The following is a 20,046-nucleotide window of genomic DNA, read 5'->3' as shown; positions in this document are numbered from 1 at the left end:
TTTTTGCCCCTGATGAAGGACAAATGATGAGGAGGACTCCATCTTATCAGAAGGCTAATGAATTACTTTATTATACTACATTATTCTATACTATATTACATTACATCTAAACTGATTCTGCCAAGCACTCAACTGCACACAACTGCACAGAATCTTGTGACTGTCACCCAACAGTCCTGACACACACACCTGGATTCAGTTGGTCAGTGAATCAAAACACTCACACCAGAACCATCAGTTCCTTTCAGGTAAACAATCTTCCACGATGCATTCTACTAATGAACAAACACAGGAGCAGTAAATGAGATAAGAATTGTTTTTCCTTTCTGTGAGGTTCAGAGAATGTGAAACCCAGAAATATTCTTGGGAAGAATTGTGCCTTGCTTTTCTCTGTGAAGAGAAATGTGGCCACAGGTCCCCAGGCTGGTGTGCAGCCCCTTGGACAGCAGCTCTGACCTGGGAGGAGATCAAGGCTCCAGGTTCCTGCAGCCGTGGATAGCTCAGGCTTGCTTTGAGCTCTGCCATGCAGGGAGATTCTGCAGAGCAGCCAAGGGAGGGATTTTCACTGCCAGGCTGCAAGAAGCCTTGTGAATCTCTCCAAGGAGAACAGCCCTAAAGGTAGGTACTCCAAAAGGCAGCCACCTGCTGCAGAGATGCTCTTTTGGGTCCTTATCCCCCTTGTACGTATCAATAGCCCCTCCAATATGTAACTTTTAGGTCTGACTTCATTAATCTGGAGACCAAGCTGAGGCTGTAAGCCAGAAATCCCATCTGGCCATTTGGCCCTGGCTGGGCTGCAGTGAGGAGCAGGGCTGCTCTGTGGGGATCTGCAGCCTGGGTGGGGTCTGCATGGGAGTGGAGCAGGTCCCTGCTCGTGTCCCCGTGGTCTTCAGGGGGGGTCAGTGACTCTGTGTTTTGGCTTAGGGGCTCCTGGGCTCAGCCTGTGTTAATGTTTTGGCTGTGGGGTGGAATCCCAGGCAGAGAGGGCAGCGGAAAATGTAAATGGTACCTGTGGAGGCTCCAAGACCTGAGTGAGATTTCACAGGTGACAGCCGCTGCTCACTGTGTATTCCTGCTGCTGGAGGCTTGGAATAAATTCCCCATCCTCCACAGAACCTTGATATAGATAGATATGGTGTCTGCTATTGCAGCTAAGTATTCAGAGATAAATATCCCTCAGCAGAGCACTGAGAGGGTGAAGAACAAAAAAATCTCAAATTTTGTCTGAATTTTTTGGCTTCCTATCTGTTCAAGGACCACGGAAGGTGACTCTTCTCTCCCCATGGTGTCACCTCTCATGGACTGGACCTGTGTGCTGTATTATGAAGTGCCTTTTGTGAAGCACGAAACCGAGTCGATACGTGAGAATCTCGCCTTTCATTTTGCAGGAGAGCAGGGAAGAGAGGAGTGGGAGGGAAAGGCGTGCGTTCAAACCAGCTCAAAATAACCATCAGAAAGCGAATTAAAAAAAAAAAAAAAAGAATAATTCCCACAGACTTAATATTTTTAAGACTATGTGACTTTTTAAGCCAGCCAGCTGACTTTGGGGAGGGGAAGGGGGCTGACTCAGAGTATTTGAATACTACGGTTGGCAATGGGGAGCCTCGCTGCTTTCCGGGCGGGTGTAATTGCTGCCAGGGAGTGAATTGCCTCCCTCGGATCTTGGAAGGAGTAGTAGAGCAGAGGAGTGGCTGTGACTCAGCCGTGGGGATGTGTGTGAGTCACGGTGACTCTGCTCCGTAATTGCTTGCTTAGAGCAGCACTTAAAGTCTCCCCGTCCATCTCCATGGAAAGCTGAGTGTCTGCAGCGCATGCAGACACAACTTTGAAAGAAATGCTGTTGCTGGCTGAGAGAAAGAATGAGTCGTGACATTGTGCTGTCTTACAGGTGAATTGGAATCTAAATGGGAGTGCTTTGATTCCCTTCCCATCACATAGGCTGATTTCAGTATTTACATGACCTCTAGCCCCTAAGTGCATCAGGGCTCCAGGTGTTTGTGAAGCAGACATCAGCACAGCCTAGACGAGGAGGAAAGTTTGAACAGTAATGACAGTTTGATGACTTGAGATTTTTATTGTTACTTTCATTACTTTTATAAAGTATTTGTCAGCCATGTCTGCAGAACAGGAATTCTAATGAGTAATTGGCATTGCTATTGTTTATTGCTTTCATGTGAAATCTATTTTATTTATTTGTTTGGATTTCAGCCCAGAAGTGGATTATTGTTTTATCCATATCCAGTTTAAAATATTTGATTTAAGCTTTCAGCATGCAAATTAATCTTTGTGTATTTGTAGATGGAGAAACTGTGCAGGCTTCTATTTATATTATAGTAAAGATAAGGGGCAAGGAGCAATGAAAATGGAACCAAATATTTACACCTGGGAAAAAGAGAAGCAACAACATCTCAAATTATACTCTACATAAACCAAATAAGAGAAAAAAGGCCTGTAAGAATGTAAGAGTAGTTGTCTTTGTTTCCTCTAGGAGATATTTGTAGATGTTGCAGAATTGAAGTGGTTGGTTGTGACTTCTGTAGCATCTGAGTTTGCCCTGGTCCCCAAAGAAAGGCAGAGCCTGGAGCATCTGGTATGTTTATTCCTGAACTTTCAGAAAAATAATAAACAAAAGAGCTGCTGGGCTTCAAGGACATCCTTGTTGGCTACAAAACTCCTACGTAAGCCTGGCCAGCTCCCCACGTTTTATTTCAGTGAAATTTCACATTTCACTTTTATGTGTGTCTGAAATGGGGTCGAAAGGCACAGACTTGAATGTCATTTTGTGGAGGAAGTTGCACAGCTCTTAACTTGAGCAGCATTGAGAGGAACTTTCCTGGTGCCCTGGGCTGGCAGGAGCTCAGCAGCCAGGGCTGTGCCATGGCAGCTCCCTCAAGTCCCACTCCCACCACCACAAAAAAAAAGAAGATTTTTTTCCACATCCAAAGAGACCTGGATAAGGAGGAGGCGTCTCCTCATCTGTATTTCCCACTCCTTGGTTAGGAGTATCTCAGCTGTTGCAATTCCTTGGTGAAATCAGTGTCATACTCAGTGAAATTATTGTCATTTTGTTCTGTCCCCAAGTGATCCAATGGTGCTTCAAAACTACATGGGGGAATTTAGAGTGGATTTACCATCAAAGGGATTCTGATATTTATAAAAGTTTCATTTTTTAAAAGCAGTCAGAAAACAGAACTTCATCCAAATATTTTATCATAAAATTGCTTGGCTTGTTGTTGAAAAGAATGAGCTGGGGAGGAAATTTGTACATTTGGAACATGAACAGAAGATACAGGGTGCCTTGTTCTTCATTGTTCTTAGAGTCTGTATGCTCTTATTTTTCGTGGAAATACCAGTTTTATCCTAGGTGAGATTTCACAGTTACTGTAGTGCAGGTGACACTGAGAGGAGAAAAGGTCTCTGTTTTCTTCCACACCTTTTAATTTTGAGAGGTCTAAAAACAGGGTTCTTTTTCCTAAGAGGTTTGGGTGTTCTTTTTCTTCTTCTCCTTTTTTTTTTTTCTATTTTTCTGTCCTTTTGTATATTTTAACAGCACAGTATTGTGCTTATTTCTTCATGGTTTCTTCCTGCTGTACTTGGCATAATTAAAATGAGCTATGTAGATATTTTATTATTACTTGTACACAGGGACTCACTCTCCTGTGTGTCTACTTATCCACAGCCAAATGTGTTTATTCAGTGGCCCTAAGGTAAAATCTTTGTGACATTAAATTCAAATCAGTGTCCTCATGGAGTTCAGTGGCCTAGCATTTAATTTCACCAGAAGAAAGATATGACAGCAACTTCTGATCCCATCAAGGTTCTGCTTTTCCCTAAGTTGGTGATAAATATGGGCTGTGGAGAGCCTCTGAAGCAAAAAGTCCTCAGTCCTCTGGGATCTTGCACACAGGTTAAAACTCTGATTATTAATATTGGCACCCCACTGTCCTCAGCCATGCCATTAAGAGCTGACACCGGAACTGTTAGAAGTGAGTGTCTCATAAAACTAAATTTCAAGTATTTTCCTGTTTTTCTTGAGGTTTTGTTCATTTCTTGGTCCCTTTTGTCCCAGTGGCTCCAAATCCCATCACATGAAGTTTTGTAGGAGCTGAGTGAAGCCTTCGTGTCTGGAGCCAAATTAATCCTGGAGCACATTGCTAACCCTGAACTGCAGTTTGGAACCTCTGCTGCTGGATTGTGCTTAATGAAATTTGTAATATTTAACAGTGCTTGGCCAGAACTTCATTGTATCCACATAAATAAGTGCTGTCCTGTACAGTTGTAAGTTTAGTCAAATTCAGTGCAGTGAATATGGACATTACCATTAATTGCTTTTCTCCTCTACCCTTCAAAAGCACACTTTAAAAATGTTTTGCTGGTTGATGCCTGTCCTTTGCTTTGCCATTTTGAGGGTGACCCTGGTCTGGTTTGACACTCAAGCTGCTTAGATTTTACTCTGGAGTAAAATCAACTTTTATAGGCAATATTGTTTTAGAGTTCTGCCTTTTATTTGAGCTGAGCTGGGCTGCCTTTCCTGAGGCAGCTGCCTGATGCACAGTGAAACCACCAAGCCCTTGTAAAGAGGGTGAGCCCTGCCAGGAACACATCCCAGTGTCAGCTAGAGCAGAGCTAATGGCACTTCAGTTCATACAATTCCTTAATTAGTGCATCCAAAATGCACTGCTGCTGGACACTGCCTTAGTTTTGTTTTCTGTGCCCCAGTTTGCTGTATTGATGCATTTTCACATCTAAAAATACCCAGGCTGTTTCCATGATACACCACACTTCAGTCTGCAGGAACAAGTGCCTGTTTGACAAAGGAATATCTGCATGAAATCCCCAGCACAGGGAGCCTCTGGTGCCTTCTCTCTTTGGGACTGAGAGGGGATTTGCTGTTGGAGGTCCTCACCTCATGGCAAACCCCGGTTTGGGCTGACATCCCCAGCACAGGGAGCCTCTGGTGCCTTCCCTCTTTGGGATTGAGAGGGGATTTGCTGTGGGAGGTTCTCACCTTGGGACAAACCCCAGCTTGGGATGATATCCCCAGGGTAGGGAGGCTCTGGTGCCTTCCCTCTTTGGGATTGAGAGGGGATTTGCTGTGGGAGGTTCTCACCTTGGGACAAACCCCAGTTTGGGAGCAGCAGGTGCAGAGGGAGGGTGTGCCTGTGACATCCAGCTTGGCTGCAGCCTTCAGGGGTCGCTGGCCTCTCTCTTGCAGGCTGGGACAGGAGTGTCCCTGCTCTGCCCTCTGCTCCCTGCGCTCCCTCAATGCCTCACCAGAACAGGCAAATCAGAAAATACTCCAAAGGAAAATATGTTCTTTGACCAAGATATATTTTTAAGGGTTTGGATTGTTTCCTAATGGATTTTGTAGCGGTGCAGCTTGAGCTCTGGCAGGGGAGGGGGGTATTTTTCCTCTCCCTTGGGCACAGAGGGGGTCATCAGCTGGCACATGAGAGCTGCAGTCTCCAGGGTGAAATGCTCCTCCTGGGTGTCATGCAGCAGGTCAGTAATAAATTGGTTTTTTTCTCCTTAGATGAGCTGATTCTGAAACCCATCTCCCCTGCACTCCTGTTCCCAGTAAGCCCCATCTGCAGGCCTGTGAAACTGGAGGGACAGGAGGTCTGCTGAGGTCTCCTCCTCCCAACAGAGCGTGGTTCATGCCCCAGTGTGTGGGCAAAGTGGTTGTGCACAGCTAAAGAGGCAGTGTTGGCAGGTGGCAAGGAGAATGTGGGCTTTTTTGGTTTACTGCTTTTTAATTTATTTTAAACTATTGCACCCCTGTTACCCAGGAGTGTGGCAAGCCTGGGAGAGCACATGCTGCTCCAAGGGCCCCCACCTGCTGCTGAATCCAACCTTGGGTCTGGTGTGCTTGGCATGTGCTCCCTGAAACCCTCCCTGCACTGTCACAGGTCTTCAACAAATCAAGCTGAGTTTGGTGGAATTAATTTGAGTCTGCTCCAGGATGGTTGGCAGAATAATTTGGTCTAAAATAGCATCACTATTACCACCTATGGTACAGCTTTACTGGATGCAGTGCTTAATTTTAAGAGTTTAATATGGAGATGAGTAGGAAAGGTTTTTCTGTCCCAAAAACTCATTGTGATTTCCACCCCTCTCCCAATGTACTTCTTTGATGAGACTCTTACAGGGCTTTTCTGGGAGCAGTGGGGAGCACTAGAGAGCAGCAGAAGGGTGAAAAATCATCAAACAGAGAAATGCAGGTGTGAGGCTTGGTCCAAGTGCCTGCCTTGCCCCATTCAGTGTTTAAGTCTATTTGTTATTGCAGGGTTGTTGCTCAGACTTCACCATCCCACTTGAAATCACTGACTCACCCAGGAAGCAACAAATATTTCCTAATGGAGAGTTCTAAAAACTGCTATCAGTCCTACTGAAAAAAATGTAGCAAGTTGACATGTCTAATGGAGGTAAAAAAACCCCATCAGAAACTTTCTGCCATCTGTGGTTTGTTATTCCTACATAAGATGTATATTAGCTACTTGTTTGCTTCTGGTGTTTTGGGATTTATAATGAAAAGTGATGCCAGCACCTTGGCCCTTAATAAGCAGAGGCTGATTGTCAGCAATAGCAGCTTGATGCAGGATTTCAGGTACCTTTAGTGCTCCTTACAGTTGTAATTTATGACCAGCATTCTTCTGTTGGTTCATGCAGGGCTGCAGATATAAAATACCAAGTTAAATATTTATGTAGGTAGCACATCTTTGTGAATATTTCTTGGTGGTAAGGAAATGCTGTTTAAAGAGCAATACATTTCATTACAGTGGGGATGACTATGTGAAAGCTGTCAATGTTTTTGAACAAAATCTGTGGATGCCATAAAGTGTTAGGATTACTCATTTGCCAGATCTGTGCTTTGGAAGGGAGCAAAATGTGTTAATGATACTTCAGTAGTGACAAAGAACTTGTCTAGAAAATTGGCACATCAGTTGGGAATATCTGGTTATTGAGCCTAAGCATTAAGGGTTCAGTGTTTCTCCTGTGCATGAATTAAATTTCAGACCTTGTGCAAAAAGCTGAGTAAGAGACAATGACAACTTACCTTGCTATCACACATAATTGGAGATCTGATGTGCCCAACTTTCCCCACTTGCCAAATCTGACAATTACAATTGCAAGTGTCTTTGCAAAAGCTCTCATTTCATTCCTGCTGACTGACAGCTGCCCAGTGCATTTGCATGCATAAATCCATTTTGCAAGCAAGCACCTCAGATGAAAAAGAAACTTATTTCTGCAGAAATTTTGGCTCTGCAGCATGGCAAGAGTTGCTGAATTGATTTGTATCTCTGCTCTCTCTGGCCCCTCTTACCATGAAAATAGCTAGCAAAAAGAGGGGAATACAGTTTAATAAAGCCTTGCAAAAAAAAAGTGAGAACAAAATTAATCTGGAAAATTACCTTCCTACCATAGGTTTTATTAGCATTTTATTTTTTAAGACAGTGAATTACTACCTACTGATTGCATAATATTAAAGTTTGAGAATACATAAAAAGTTAATGAAAATGTCTTAAATATCAAGCTGAAGAGCCAATGCTATCTGATTTCTTTGTTGCCTGATGAATCTACAGCTGAAATCTCTGCAAGTCCTTCCCTTGTCTTTAATAGATATCAGAGCAGGCTTTTGAAGGAGTAGGTCTATTTGCAAAAGGTCAGACACATTTGTAATGAAAATTCCATTCATCAAGATGCATTCAGCTTGTGAAAACAGCTTATTGCTTCGGAATGGATTTTCTTCCCTCCATGGATAAAACAAACACCCCTGAAAAGAAGGATGGATACATTTCTCATGGCACTCAAAGGTCAGCTCACAACACAGCAGCCCTGGGGGCTCTCTCAGCTGGATGGGGGAGCTGTGCTCTTGCCAAGTGCCAATAAACACAGAGGTATGTGGGCATTAATATCTGCTTGAAATAACCCATCAGAGCTGGGATTGATGGGTTTGACAGTAAAATGAACCTGTTGCTGAAGGACCTTGTGGAGAGGAGCTCACTGGTGGATTGTCTGCTTTGAGGGATTGAGGAGGTCTGGCCTTGGCTCTCGTGGTGCCTGCAGGATCGTATCATTTTTTGTAGTTTCTCCTCAGAAATGGGTCTGCTGAATTTCTAGAAAAGTTTTATTGTCATTTTCCAGCCCCCCACCCCCAACTCCTCCCCAAAAATGCCTTCTTGTCATGTTTTGATTTAAGTAGGTAAAGAAAAAAATTTAAAAATCAAAGGTCCTGGACAACTTCTGGAGCCTGTCCAAGTTCAGGGAGCATCTGATGATGTGGTTTAGTTACAGATCATCCTGTGAGCAGCAGATGATCCTTACAGGCCCCTTCCAACTCGAGATATTCTGTGATTCTAACTCCCAGAATAGTTCAGCAAAACCCTGAAATCCCTCAAAGGACTTGCAGATTGAGCTTTTTTTTTCCCCCTTTGAAATTTTCTTTACTGCCTCACTCCTCATAGTCCCTTTGCATGCTCTCTCTCCAACTAATGGAAATGAGATGGACTGTGGAAATGCAGTCAAAGGAGGGAACATGGTATTTAGAGTAGAATTAATGAGTTAAGCTCACATTACAGCTACTCCATGTATTAATGGTATCTCTAAATTAATTTATTTGATAGTCAAAATTATGGAGTAGCTACTGCAGATTAAACAGAGGGGTTTCAGTGGTGTAGCTGGGGAAAAGGAACCCAGTTTACACTTTTAAAGAGAGGTTTCAGTGGTGCAGCTGATGTAGCTGGGGAAAAGGAACCCAGTTTGCACTTTTAAACAGAGAGGTTTCAGTGATGTAGCTGGGGAAGAGGAACCCAGTTCCCACTCTGCTCACACTAAGCCATTTTTAAGGAAGGTGGGTTATCTCCAAGCTGTGCTGTCCCTCCCATTCTCTCTGTCCTCCCTGCAGCTGCCAGGGGTGCCCAGCCCAGCCCTGCCCTTTGCTATGAGAGCATCTCATCCATGACAATGCCCTCAGCCTTGCTCCTGCCACCAGCACTGCCCAGAGAGGTGATTTTAATGCTGTGGGCATTAAAGCCAAAGCCTGTCCCAGGAGGATCCTGCCCTGCCTGCTGTGAGCTGGGTGAAGTCTGTGCTGTTTTTATAAATATTTATTTTATGTCTGATTTGGATTGCACTTCCCTGCACAAGCAGCTGCCCCTTCTCCCTCCAGGTGCCTGTGCTGCACAGTGGAAGCAAGGGAAACAGAGCAGGCTGAAAGCAAACACTCAGCTCCTGTCCCAGCCGTGTCCCCATTGTCCCACTGGTGGCCCCACCATGGCAGGGTCAGTCCCTGTGAGGGCAGGTGGGATGTGCAGCCTTCTCAGAGCCTTGTGCCTCTTCCTGGTGTGCACTCTCACAGGGGACAGCTGCTGCCTGTGTCCCCTGAAGGGTGAAGGATGCTCTAGGACAGAGCTCCCATGCTGAGGGAGGAGGGCAGCTCGGGGAATTGGCCACCCCAAAGCTCTCTGGCCACCAAAGGTGCTGGTGGTAAGCAGGGCTGTTTGTCTCAATGCATCTTGAAATGCACTCCTCCCCCTTGCAGGGAGAATATTTGTTATGAATTTTATAGTCTCAGGCATGGCCATCTGCTAATATAGTCAAGTAGACACAATAAAGGAGGTTTATATCTTTTTAGGTTCTGTTACTTCAGGTTCTATTTTTGATGCAGTAGGAGCCAGCACAGCTGAGCTGAAAGACTCTCAGAAACATGCCATGCATTTTATAGTGGATGAGACTACAGAAAATTTGCTGAAGGACTGGAATTAAAGGTGGCACATAACAGAGAATTCAAAATTGCTATTGGCCTGCCTTTAACCAGGGGTAGTTCAGAAGCTCCTTCTAATGTAAGCAGCTCAGGACACTTTGATTCTGGCATTGTATAACCTGTGAGGTGCATGTGAACTGCACTGAGATGTGAATGGTCAGGACCAGCACATCTTTCACCTCTATAGGTATAAAAAGCTTTTAATTGCTGTCTGGAGGAGGATCTGTCATCTTCAATTTGTCTCCTGACACTTGGTAGGCTCATACCTACATTAAATAAATAAATAAATAAAGCACACCCCTAATTTTGTACGTAGATAAAAGTTTGGTCATCCAGAGGCTCAGCTTCTTGCCTTTACTGTGGGGAAATCCCTGGTCAAAGTTGGGAGCTGAAGGCTGGGAAGGATTGAAGACAAATGAGGTGGGAGTGAAGCTCTTGCAAGCAACCCCAGTGTTCATTCTGTGCTTGTCCCAGCTGCCTTTGAACATGAAGGGTTTTTCCCTTTCCAGAGGACTTGCAGAGGAACCTGCTCCAGCTCAGCCCAGTGTGGGGCAGCTCAGTGGGATCGTGGCCCCTTCCTGAGCCCAGGGCTGGGCTGGGGTCACCTGGGCAGGGCAGGGCAGGGCAGTGACCCCTGAGCCTCCTGGGCTGCTGGGCCAGGCACCAAGAGGGACTGAGTGGCTGCAGTGGATGTTCTCCCATCTCTGTCTTTGCTGCCTAATGTCCTGGGTTTGGTTGGTTTTTTTTTACATTGTTTTTTATTTTATTTTAACCTCTCAACCTGCATGCCAGAAGATGTTTACTTACGTGTTTTAAAGCCTCTTGCAAAATCTGATTCAGACTGACTTTGTGCAGTTCTCTTGTGCAACTCTACACTTCTTGACCTCCTGTAAGACATTTTCTTCAGTTTATGTTCTCTTTCCAACCCACAATATGCACTAATTTGTTTCTGAGATGCTTTTTCTTTTTAAATGTGATTATTCAATAGGGAATTTGGAAGTGCTCTCTTAATCCTACAAAGTCATTAGGACTTGGGCCAACAACAAAATCTAAGAGTTGAAGCTGAACTTTCTAGATTGTCTAGGGAAAAGTTGTGGAGGATAAGCAACAATTCATCTGCTGAGAGCTGTAATCCAGAGTGCAATTTTCATTCATTTTTTATCTTTGCTCTAAATTGTCACAATTAAAAATCTCTTGCTACCTTGACACCTCTCCAGTGTGTTTGCCTGTTTTACACATGCTCTTCCACCTTCCTTTGTTGCTAATTTGAGTGGGTAACACCACCCAGAGAGCCCTGCCTAGGCTGACAACCTTGCGCAGAACATGTTGCTCCTGAGGTAAACTCCATCATTGATGGCAGATTGTGTTGTTTGTTTGCTTTTTGCTTTTTTCACCTTTCAACCTGCATGCCAGAGGACTTCTAGCCGCTTGTTTTACAGCCTCTGGCAAGTGTGATTGGGTTTGGCTTTTTGCAGTTCTTTCCTGCAGAGGCTGCAGTGGGATGGTGCCCTCCTGCTTTGCTTGGTGGGAGTTGAGGATGGGGACTCCTGGCTCAGAGTGCTCTGGCACTATGGATTTCATTTTAATTATGTCTGACTGCCTCTCCCTGCCATGTTTCTAATTAGCTGTGGTTTATGCCAAGCCTTTACCAACCTTAATACTTCTCTGCTGCTGTTTTGAGACCTGTCTGACAACCAAACCAGATGAGCTGGTGTATCTTGTGATATCTGCTTTGCTGCATGCTTTGTTTTCCTTTCCCTCATTCCCCGAAGAGTGCAGAAAGAAGGGAGGCTCTTAATGGGGAATGGCAAAGAAAGATGAGCACAGAAAATTGCCTTCTCCTTTCTGATGCCCTTTCAGAATTTCTGCATGCTTGGGACAGGTCCTCATTTACCCCACTTTCTTGGTTTTCTCATGATTTTCTACCAGCAATTGGCTTGGGTTTTTTTTTCCTGAATTCTACATACATCAACAAGCTAGACTTGTGCAATCCTTTAGTATTAATTTTTTGGTTTATCCTATGTATTTCATCTTCATGGAGCTTTTGCTTTCAACTCTGTGGTCATCGTAAAAAAATTTCTTTGGTATTTGATGTCTCATTCCACAGCAGTTTCATGATTAGATAGCAAGTGTTTAATTAGATTTTGGCTAGTTGACTACATATCTTAGTATTTGTGATACCAATCTGGTCACAATTAATAAAAGGGAATATATCCCTGTAATTATACAATCTTGTTTAAATATCCATGACCTTAAGCAACAGCACTAAGTAGGTAAATAGGAGGATTAGAGTATTGCCTCTGTGGGTGGAAGGATCTTCCTGGAATTATGCTGAACATTTTGGCATTAATAGCATAGCAGGTGATTCTGCAACAAAAAATTGATATAGAATTTTGTCTATTTGCTCTTTTTAGCTAAAGCATTTTACAGCCAGCACAATAAGTACTTGCAATTTATAACAAATGTTCAGGAGAAAATCTCTGGTAATAGAAACTGTTCCATTATCATGTGCTTTAGATATTTTTGATATCTCCTCACAAGGCAAGTACATTTACTGAAGTCACAGCAGAAACGAATGACCAGGGTGAAACCAAAAATAACACGAGTTTACTCAGATGATGCTGTAGCCCCCTCCAGTATCAGTAATTCCTTCAGATACCACCATGCCCAAAAACAGCACTTGGAAAAGCAACTAATTTGGCATGGGAAGAATTATACTGTGCTGACAGTCTGTGCAGACATCTCAGAATGGTTTTCTCCCTCTCCTCTGTCTCCCATTTCCCTTGAAGGCATCCCAAAGCACCCTCAGGTGCAGTCATTGCTTTCCTGAGTAGCATCCATGGTTTGGAAAGTTCCTAAAAATGTATGAGCTGTGCCTGGAGTATTGCTAAATGAAAGGAATTTATTTATAAAGGAATTATTGCAGCTTTTGTTCTGGTGAGAGATGTGTGAAGGTATGAATGAGAATGGGCACTGATGGACAAGCACCTGGATGGAATTTGTGTCTGTATCCAAACCTGTCTGACCTTGTGATTTTCATTTCCCCCTTACCTGAGAAAACTTCATCTGAGAATTTTGCAGGAGTGGGGAGAAGAGTTTTGGAGGGCAGATGAGAACAGGGCATGTTTGAAATGTCTGATCTGAGATTTCATGTGGAATAGGAAAAGTGTCTGTTCCAAGGGCTCAATTGCTTTATTATTAGGACTTTGTGATTGAGGTAAGTGTAGACCTGACAGCAGAGCTGACTGGAAAAGCATTGTTTCATCAAAGCCCAAGTCGTGGGGATTTCTTAATGAATTTAACTGTTTTGATGTATTTTCCTGAGGGGAGAAAATTATCCAAACAGAACATACTTGCTTTGAAATAGCATTAAATACTGGCTTGAGGAGTTCAGCCTCCATTCTGTCCTGGAGATGTAACTCTGATTTCTCTTAAAATACCTCTCTAAGGAAGAAAATGGGCCCCAAATTATTTTCCCCAGGTGATCAGTGAGGATTCACAGGGGAACTGCAAGAGGCAGTCAGAGGGTCTGTCAGGGGGGACATGGCTTTGCTGAGAGAGACACACAGGGACCATCAGGCTTTAGGAGAGATGAAGGGGGAAAGTGCAAAAATAAAATTGCCCAGGAAAGTGTATGCTGTGGAGGAAAAATAGAAGATAAAAAGCAGTGCAATGGTTTCTCTTGTAGTGATACTCTTGGTGTAAATCTTTTCCTGTTGGATGTGCACAGGGACAGGCACGGATCTCTCATTCATCCTCAGAGCCCTGGCTCTTCTCTGCCATCCCTCCTTTTCACATTTTGGTGCAATAGCATCCCTCTTACAGAAATTGAATTTCCATGTCTATCATGCATGTATTTCTACAAAAGCAAATGTTAAGTGCACACAGGTAACTTTGTGGCTAATGGAAAAAAAAATAATAAAACCACCTTTGTGCATCTAAAGTGAATTTAAATTGAAAACTGAGCTGGAATATTTCAGCTGCAAAAGGAAGATGTTGACCAGGTTGGGATTGTTTTCTTTTTAAACTCTCATTTTTCCTTTTGTAAGCAGCAGCTCTGACACTCCAGGGAGCTGGGCTGGGCTCTCATGTCTCCATCTTCCTTCATCACCTTTGCATGGATTCTCTGACTCTTGTAAAGGAAGCAAAGGCACTTTGTGGCATGCTGAGCTCTTCCAGCCCAGGTCTCTGCCTCAGCTGCTTGAAATGTTCTCTCTGGCTGTCTGAAGATCACTCTCAGCCTTGAAATCCACCTGGGTATTTTCCTCCCACTCAGAGCTGTGCGTCCTCACATCCTCTGTTTCTGTCTCATTGTTTCAGATCTTCCTGGGGGAGTTCTCAGCCTCTTTCTGTAGCTGTTTTTTCGTTTTGTTTTGCATTAATAATACTGGAAGAGGTTGGAGGGGTGAGGGGGGGGAAAGGAAGTTTCAAGTCTGCTGGAGTTTTTCCAAATTGGCTCATCATCATTAATCTTCCAATGTTATTTCCCTCCCTTAAAGCTTCTTGATTCATTATTGCCATGAAAAAAAAAAGGGAACCCTTTGTTCAGTAACAAGGGAATTTGTGTCTGTCAAGGCAGCAGCTTTTTGCTCCAAATTCCATATCTAATTTTGCAGAAAAATACTGTCAGCAAATTGCTTGAGGTATTGCAGTGAAACGCAGGGCTTATGTTACCAGCAAACATTCATGCTATTATGTAAATCTTTGCAGAGCTATATATCAGAAAAATAAATAAATGGACTGACCAGAAAATATACCTGAAATCAGGATGCAGTGGGCACCAAGGAGAGCTGGCTGGTGACACCATAAAACAATTAGCCATCTGCTTGCATGACACTTCCATTTCATTATACACAGAGAACTTAGCTTTACCCATTAATTATTGAAAAATAACTTTGAACAGGAGAATAATGCTTTCCCCTGTATGCAGAATCTGTGCTTGCAAATCACAAAATCCCAGCGGCTCAGAATAGAAATGTGTTTGTTGGCAACCTCAGCAGCTCCTCTGCCAAGGGTGAGTGCTCAGTGTCTGCTCTCCTCCCTCTGGGGTTCCCAGCTCCATTTCCTGGGGAACCCCAGCAGTGGTGGAGGCAGCAGCACTCACAGGGCACATGTGGCCCTCCAGGTGCCACCCCCAGTGGCACTCACAGAGAGCCCTGGGCTGCCTTGCTCTGGGGCTCATTTAGCCAGGGCTGAGGCACAGCAGCTCAAAGGTGTTTGCTTTCTACCTGGAGGCCGGTAAGTCCAAAAAAACCCCACTGTTTTTGGTTGCACAGAGATAAATGCCACTCTTCAAAAATTCACATTTTCTCCTGCTTCTGGAGAAGAATTCTGTGACCATCTCTCTGCTCCAAAGGTTGTTACATTTATCAAAATTGGCTTTATACTTAGAAACTGGGTTGTCGTGTTCTAGCATTTTGAACTGTTTGTCTTCAAGTTCTTTGGAGTATTGCACAAATCTCTGGAAAGACCTGGATCTAGAAAAATGAGTAAAAATTGCCAAACATCACTTCTGTACCACCAAAACTCAAAAAAAAAAAAAAAAAAAAAGTTTGAGTTCCACTTGGATTCTTCTCCAATTATTTCTTACTGGATGGGGCCCAAAGAGCCTAATGTCCCGAGGACTTCACAAATGCAGTCAAATACTCACTCAGCCCAGCCCACGTGCTACCAACTGCCTCCCCCAGACATATGGTGATGTTTTTTGCCTATCACTATATAAGGTTGGAGCAGGGCAGAAATGCTTCCTCCTCCTGCTGAACGGAATAAGTGTGATAGTTTTTCTAAATTAAAACAAAACAACTTCTACTCGGGAGCGTGACTAATGAGATGTGACCCAAGTGACTTCTGAGATCTGCCAGGGGAGCAGAGGCCTCCTTGGCTCCTTGCTGACTGTGACCTGCATTTCTGCCTCTGTGGCTCAGACACAGCTAAAAACTCTAAAACAAACTCAAGGGTTGGTGTCTCAGAGCGCATGATCAGGCATGACCCTGTGAGATGGACACTGGACATCACAAGTCCTCCTGAAAATCAGTGTTGAGTTTTCAGTTCATCTTCCTGTTGCCTGGGATGGAGCAGCATCCCAGAATCTCTGATCTTCTCCAGCAGTGCCATCCCTCCAACAGCTGCCAGGGTCATTTGATCTCCCTTTGCCTCGACCCACCTCTGTGAAAAGCAGATAATGGCCCCTTTTCTTTTTTACATGTATTTATATAGTATGTGTATGATAAGGACAAGAGTAGAACTTTTGGTTGCTACTGTTCTACAAACAAGTAAGAGGAAGGCAATTTCTCTATCATGAGATTCCAAATGTAATTTTCATAAGAAAATATTTTGGGGTTCAGATCTGTTTGTTGCATGCTAGTCATTAAGGATGAAACTCTTTTCTAGTGCTGTCCTACTTGAATTTTGAAAACATTATATTCATTGGGGGCTGGGTGGGAGGGGAGGAAAAGGAATTTAAAACTTTTGTACTTAATTGGTCATGTGTAAATCTCATAGGTTTTACTCAAAACTCATCATTGGTTTTAATAGATCTGCTTAACAAGTGTTGGTCTGAAATGCCTTAGTGTAATTAATGCTAATTATTACATGGCCTTGACACTTCTGCAAAAAATCCTTCTAAAAGAAATAATCAAGGGATAAGTTATTATTTTAGCATATATAATGATGCATTTCAGGAAATATCATATTAGGAACTAGATAACTAAGTTGGGAGAATTTTTTTTTACTAGATTAAAGCACTTGTGAATGAAAGTTCCCAGATGTCTTTCTAACCAGCCTTACAAAAATATAATGTGACTGGAATGTACTCTCATATTCAGCCCAGAGAGCAAAGTAAAGAGGTTTGAAATAAAATATCTGGTTCCCTTTCCTATCACTGATAAATATGAGCCAAATTAGGAGAGCATTGAAGTGAACACTTAGAGAAATGCTGAAGTGTTTTCATCAGGGCCTAAATAGTGAATTAGAGAAACTCTCTTACCCTTGTTCAAACCACACTGATGTCAGTGGAAAGACTCTCATTAACCTCTGAGGATTTTGCATTAGATCTGTGGGTAAAATTCTGGTTCCTTTGAAGTTAGTGGCAAAGTTTCCATTAACCTGTGCCTGGGACTTCATTTATTCTGCAGAAGGAATGTTCTCAACACAAAACATATGATCATGTCCTGATAAATATAAAGAAAATTGATGCTATTCATTTAGGAGTATGCAGCACTAGCAATTAGTAGGAAGTATGAATACAGGAAAAAAAATCAGATCTAATTATGTGAAAATCCTTGCTGTGTAATAAAATTGAAGTGGTTTCTGCATGTCTTACCACAAATGAGAGAGATCAGTATTCAGAAACAGGTTTGAATTGATTTCAATATGTATTGAAAATACTTTTTTCTTTCAAACTTCTTGGTAACCATTATATGCTACCAGCCATAAAGCTTCATTTACCTCACAGGCTTTCCTTGTTTCTCTGTCCCCAGTAATGTTTTGGAGACCTGTTCATATTTTGAAAGGTGTTATATTGAAACCTGGAAGTTCTGTTCATTCCATGCTTCTGAGTCATTTTATTTGAAAACCTGTGAAAAAGAAAAGAAGTCTGAGACATTGAGGACAGATAAAATTGGTCTTCAAAAGTTCAAGAAAAGTAATTGCATCAATCTGGAAGAACATGGCTGGGGATAGAACTCCCAAATACAGACTGAAGGAATTGAGTGTGTTAAGCCTAAAGAAGGCACAGTGAAGTGATGAGAGGGCACTCTGAGCTTTCCTTTTCTTTCTGAGGTGAAAAAAACCCAACTAAATACCAGTATAACAGTAGAAAATGTATCAAGGGCTGTAAAATATTACATAGTGAAAAGGAAATATTTCTAAAATGAGTCTAGAAAGTGGCTAAATTATGGGCACGTTTGCTAAATTATACTATACATAATTTGCTAAATTATACTGTAGGGAAACCAAAGTATAAATATTCCAGATTTATATTAAACTGTATTCAACTTATTACCTTAATGGAGAAAATGCTATTTCATCCAAGAAGTTGAATTTAAAAAGAAAAAAAACAAAATAAAAACTAGAAAAACACCACAACAAAATGAGCCAACCCTCAGAGATGAGCAGTTTCCATTATGAACAGTGTATCTAGAGAATGGGATTTTTTGAGACCCTGTAAAACTTTGGTAATCCAAAACACAAAAATTAATGGAGCTCAGTATTCCAAAGGGCTTATGAGCAGTGTTTGCAGAGGAAGTCTGAGGGCAGCCTGCAGGATCTCCAAGGGTGGATTTGAGGAGACTTGCAGCCCTGCCTCCTCACTGCTGGAATGTTTCTGGAAGAAGGTGCTGTCCATGCTGGGAGCAGGTCTGTGCTCTCCAGAGGGGCAAGTCCATATGGCAACTTGGCTGTGAGGTTTTGATAACACAAATGTGTTTTGAGAACACATTTGATAGAGCAGGCAATCACATCCAGGCGGGGTGTGCTTTTGCAGAGCCCATTTCAAGCAGGAGGGTGCAGAGACTCACCAGCATCAGTGCAATTGCTGAACTGGAAAACAGTGCCTGAGTCACCCCCTGAGCTCTGGGGCTGCCAGGTGTCCTAAGCTGATGCTGAATATTTTAGGGATTGAGGGCACTCAACAACCCCTGAGGTTGTGGCAGGATGGTCTCAGGTTGAACTTATTTTGGTGGAGTGGCTGCATGAGAAACTTCTGAGGCAGTGACTGCCACTGCAGGTGGGAAACCTGCAAACCTGCATCCAAACAGGTGCCATCACCCCTGACATCACCCTTTGGAAACATTGCTGTGAAATGTTACATGTTTTGTAGAGATGCTGAGCATTATCTCCCTGCATGAACTGGAACCTTCTGTATGGAGAGATCTCCTTGTAATGTCCAATAAACTCACCTATGAAATAAGAAATATGGGTCTTGAGAGAAGTCAAACACTAAAACCAAGCAGCCAATTAATGTGAAAGCACATTTCCCAGTTAATGAAGAGTTCCTGAGTGCTGACAAGGGATCTTTGTTGGGCAAGTGTGTTTTACTCCAAGGCATCCATTTGCAGCAGAAGCCTTGAATGGCAGCAATGCTAAAGAGCTTCTCAGGCACCCTCTGGTTCAGTGGAATAGAGCTCACAGTAAGTTTTCTTGACCAGGCTACAGGAAATATATCTAGACTGTGCTTCCCAGGGTTGCTTATGAACTGTCAAGTAAAACAACACAAAGAAATGCCAGAGAAAATGAAATTACCTTTGCTTCACGTATTTGTTCTTCGCAAATCCACGCTGGCTATTACTCATCTTCACGTCACCTTCTGGTTTCCTACAGGCTTTATATTTCAGTATTTCCCTGCAAACTGAAAGATGTATAAATCCCTAGGCCCTCTCTTGCTTATTTTATAGCACTCTGCATTCTCACCCCTCTCAGCTTCTGCTCCAAAAACTGTACTAGTTCCCTCAGTACCCCTTTGATTTTTTTTCCCTGAAAAAAGACATAAAAACTTCCAACTCAGCCAAGTATTTTTCAAACTCTTTTGATTTTTGCCATAGTTGTTGCACTAATCTCTCCATGCCAGCACCAATTTTGTTATTCACCTGATCACAATTAACCTTTTTAGTGAGGACTGAGGCAGAAGAGAGAGTCAATGCTTTGGTCTGCTCAGCATCATTTATGGAGCCAGCCCTTCCTGTTGAGTACCAGACTGACTTTCCTTGACCTTCCCCTTTCTACCAACACAACCCCTTGGCTTGTTTCATTTTGTATCTTGTTCTTTGTTGTTTTTATTTTTCTTTTTTTTTTTTTTTCTCTCTCTTTACACCTGCAGCAGTTCTTGGACACAGTCTTTGAAATCAGATGAGTAAATTCTAAGTTTTCTGATGCCTCTTGACTCAGTCTTTGCAGAACTCTAGAAATCCCCCAGCTGCAGCTTTACCCATAGTCTGCTGTAAAATCTTATGCATTAACATTTAGAAGGGATAATAATCAGAGGATCAAGCAGTGTTTGATGACTCTTCTGTGCATGTTTGCTGTAATTGTTAGGGTACTGTAACTGAAACTTTCTAAGCCACTAAAGGACATATCCTCTCCTGGATTTCTAGGCAGTGTTTATAATTCAAGAGAGATGCTCATTATATCTGAATATGTATGAGGCTTACCTAAAAGAATACTCTAGCTTGTAGAGGTGTTTTGTGGTTTTTTGGTTTTGTTTGTTTTGCTGACATATTTCACGGATTGGGAGAATTTTGAATACATTGATATTTTAGTTCAATTTTTATTCTTTCTTTATCCTTCCA

At 42.8% G+C, this 20,046-nt stretch overlaps 1 long non-coding RNA gene across 1 annotated transcript in view; it reads left to right on the top strand.

Annotated features, from left to right (window-relative positions):
• Positions 1 to 515: 515 nt before the first annotated feature.
• The window catches only part of LOC143695327 (uncharacterized), a 66,607-nt gene continuing 47,076 nt past the window's right edge, over positions 516 to 20,046 (top strand). Inside the window, exons 1-2 of the long non-coding RNA XR_013184423.1 lie at positions 516 to 618; positions 1,255 to 1,361. This is a non-coding gene — a long non-coding RNA (uncharacterized LOC143695327). The remainder of the gene's footprint in view (positions 619 to 1,254; positions 1,362 to 20,046) is intronic.

The sequence above is a fragment of the Agelaius phoeniceus genome, chromosome 16, assembly GCF_051311805.1.
Source record: "Agelaius phoeniceus isolate bAgePho1 chromosome 16, bAgePho1.hap1, whole genome shotgun sequence".
In the NCBI taxonomy this organism is placed as follows: Eukaryota; Metazoa; Chordata; class Aves; order Passeriformes; family Icteridae; genus Agelaius; species Agelaius phoeniceus.
Note: the sequence above shows the minus strand (reverse complement) of the source record. Positions and strands in the feature narration are given on the sequence as shown.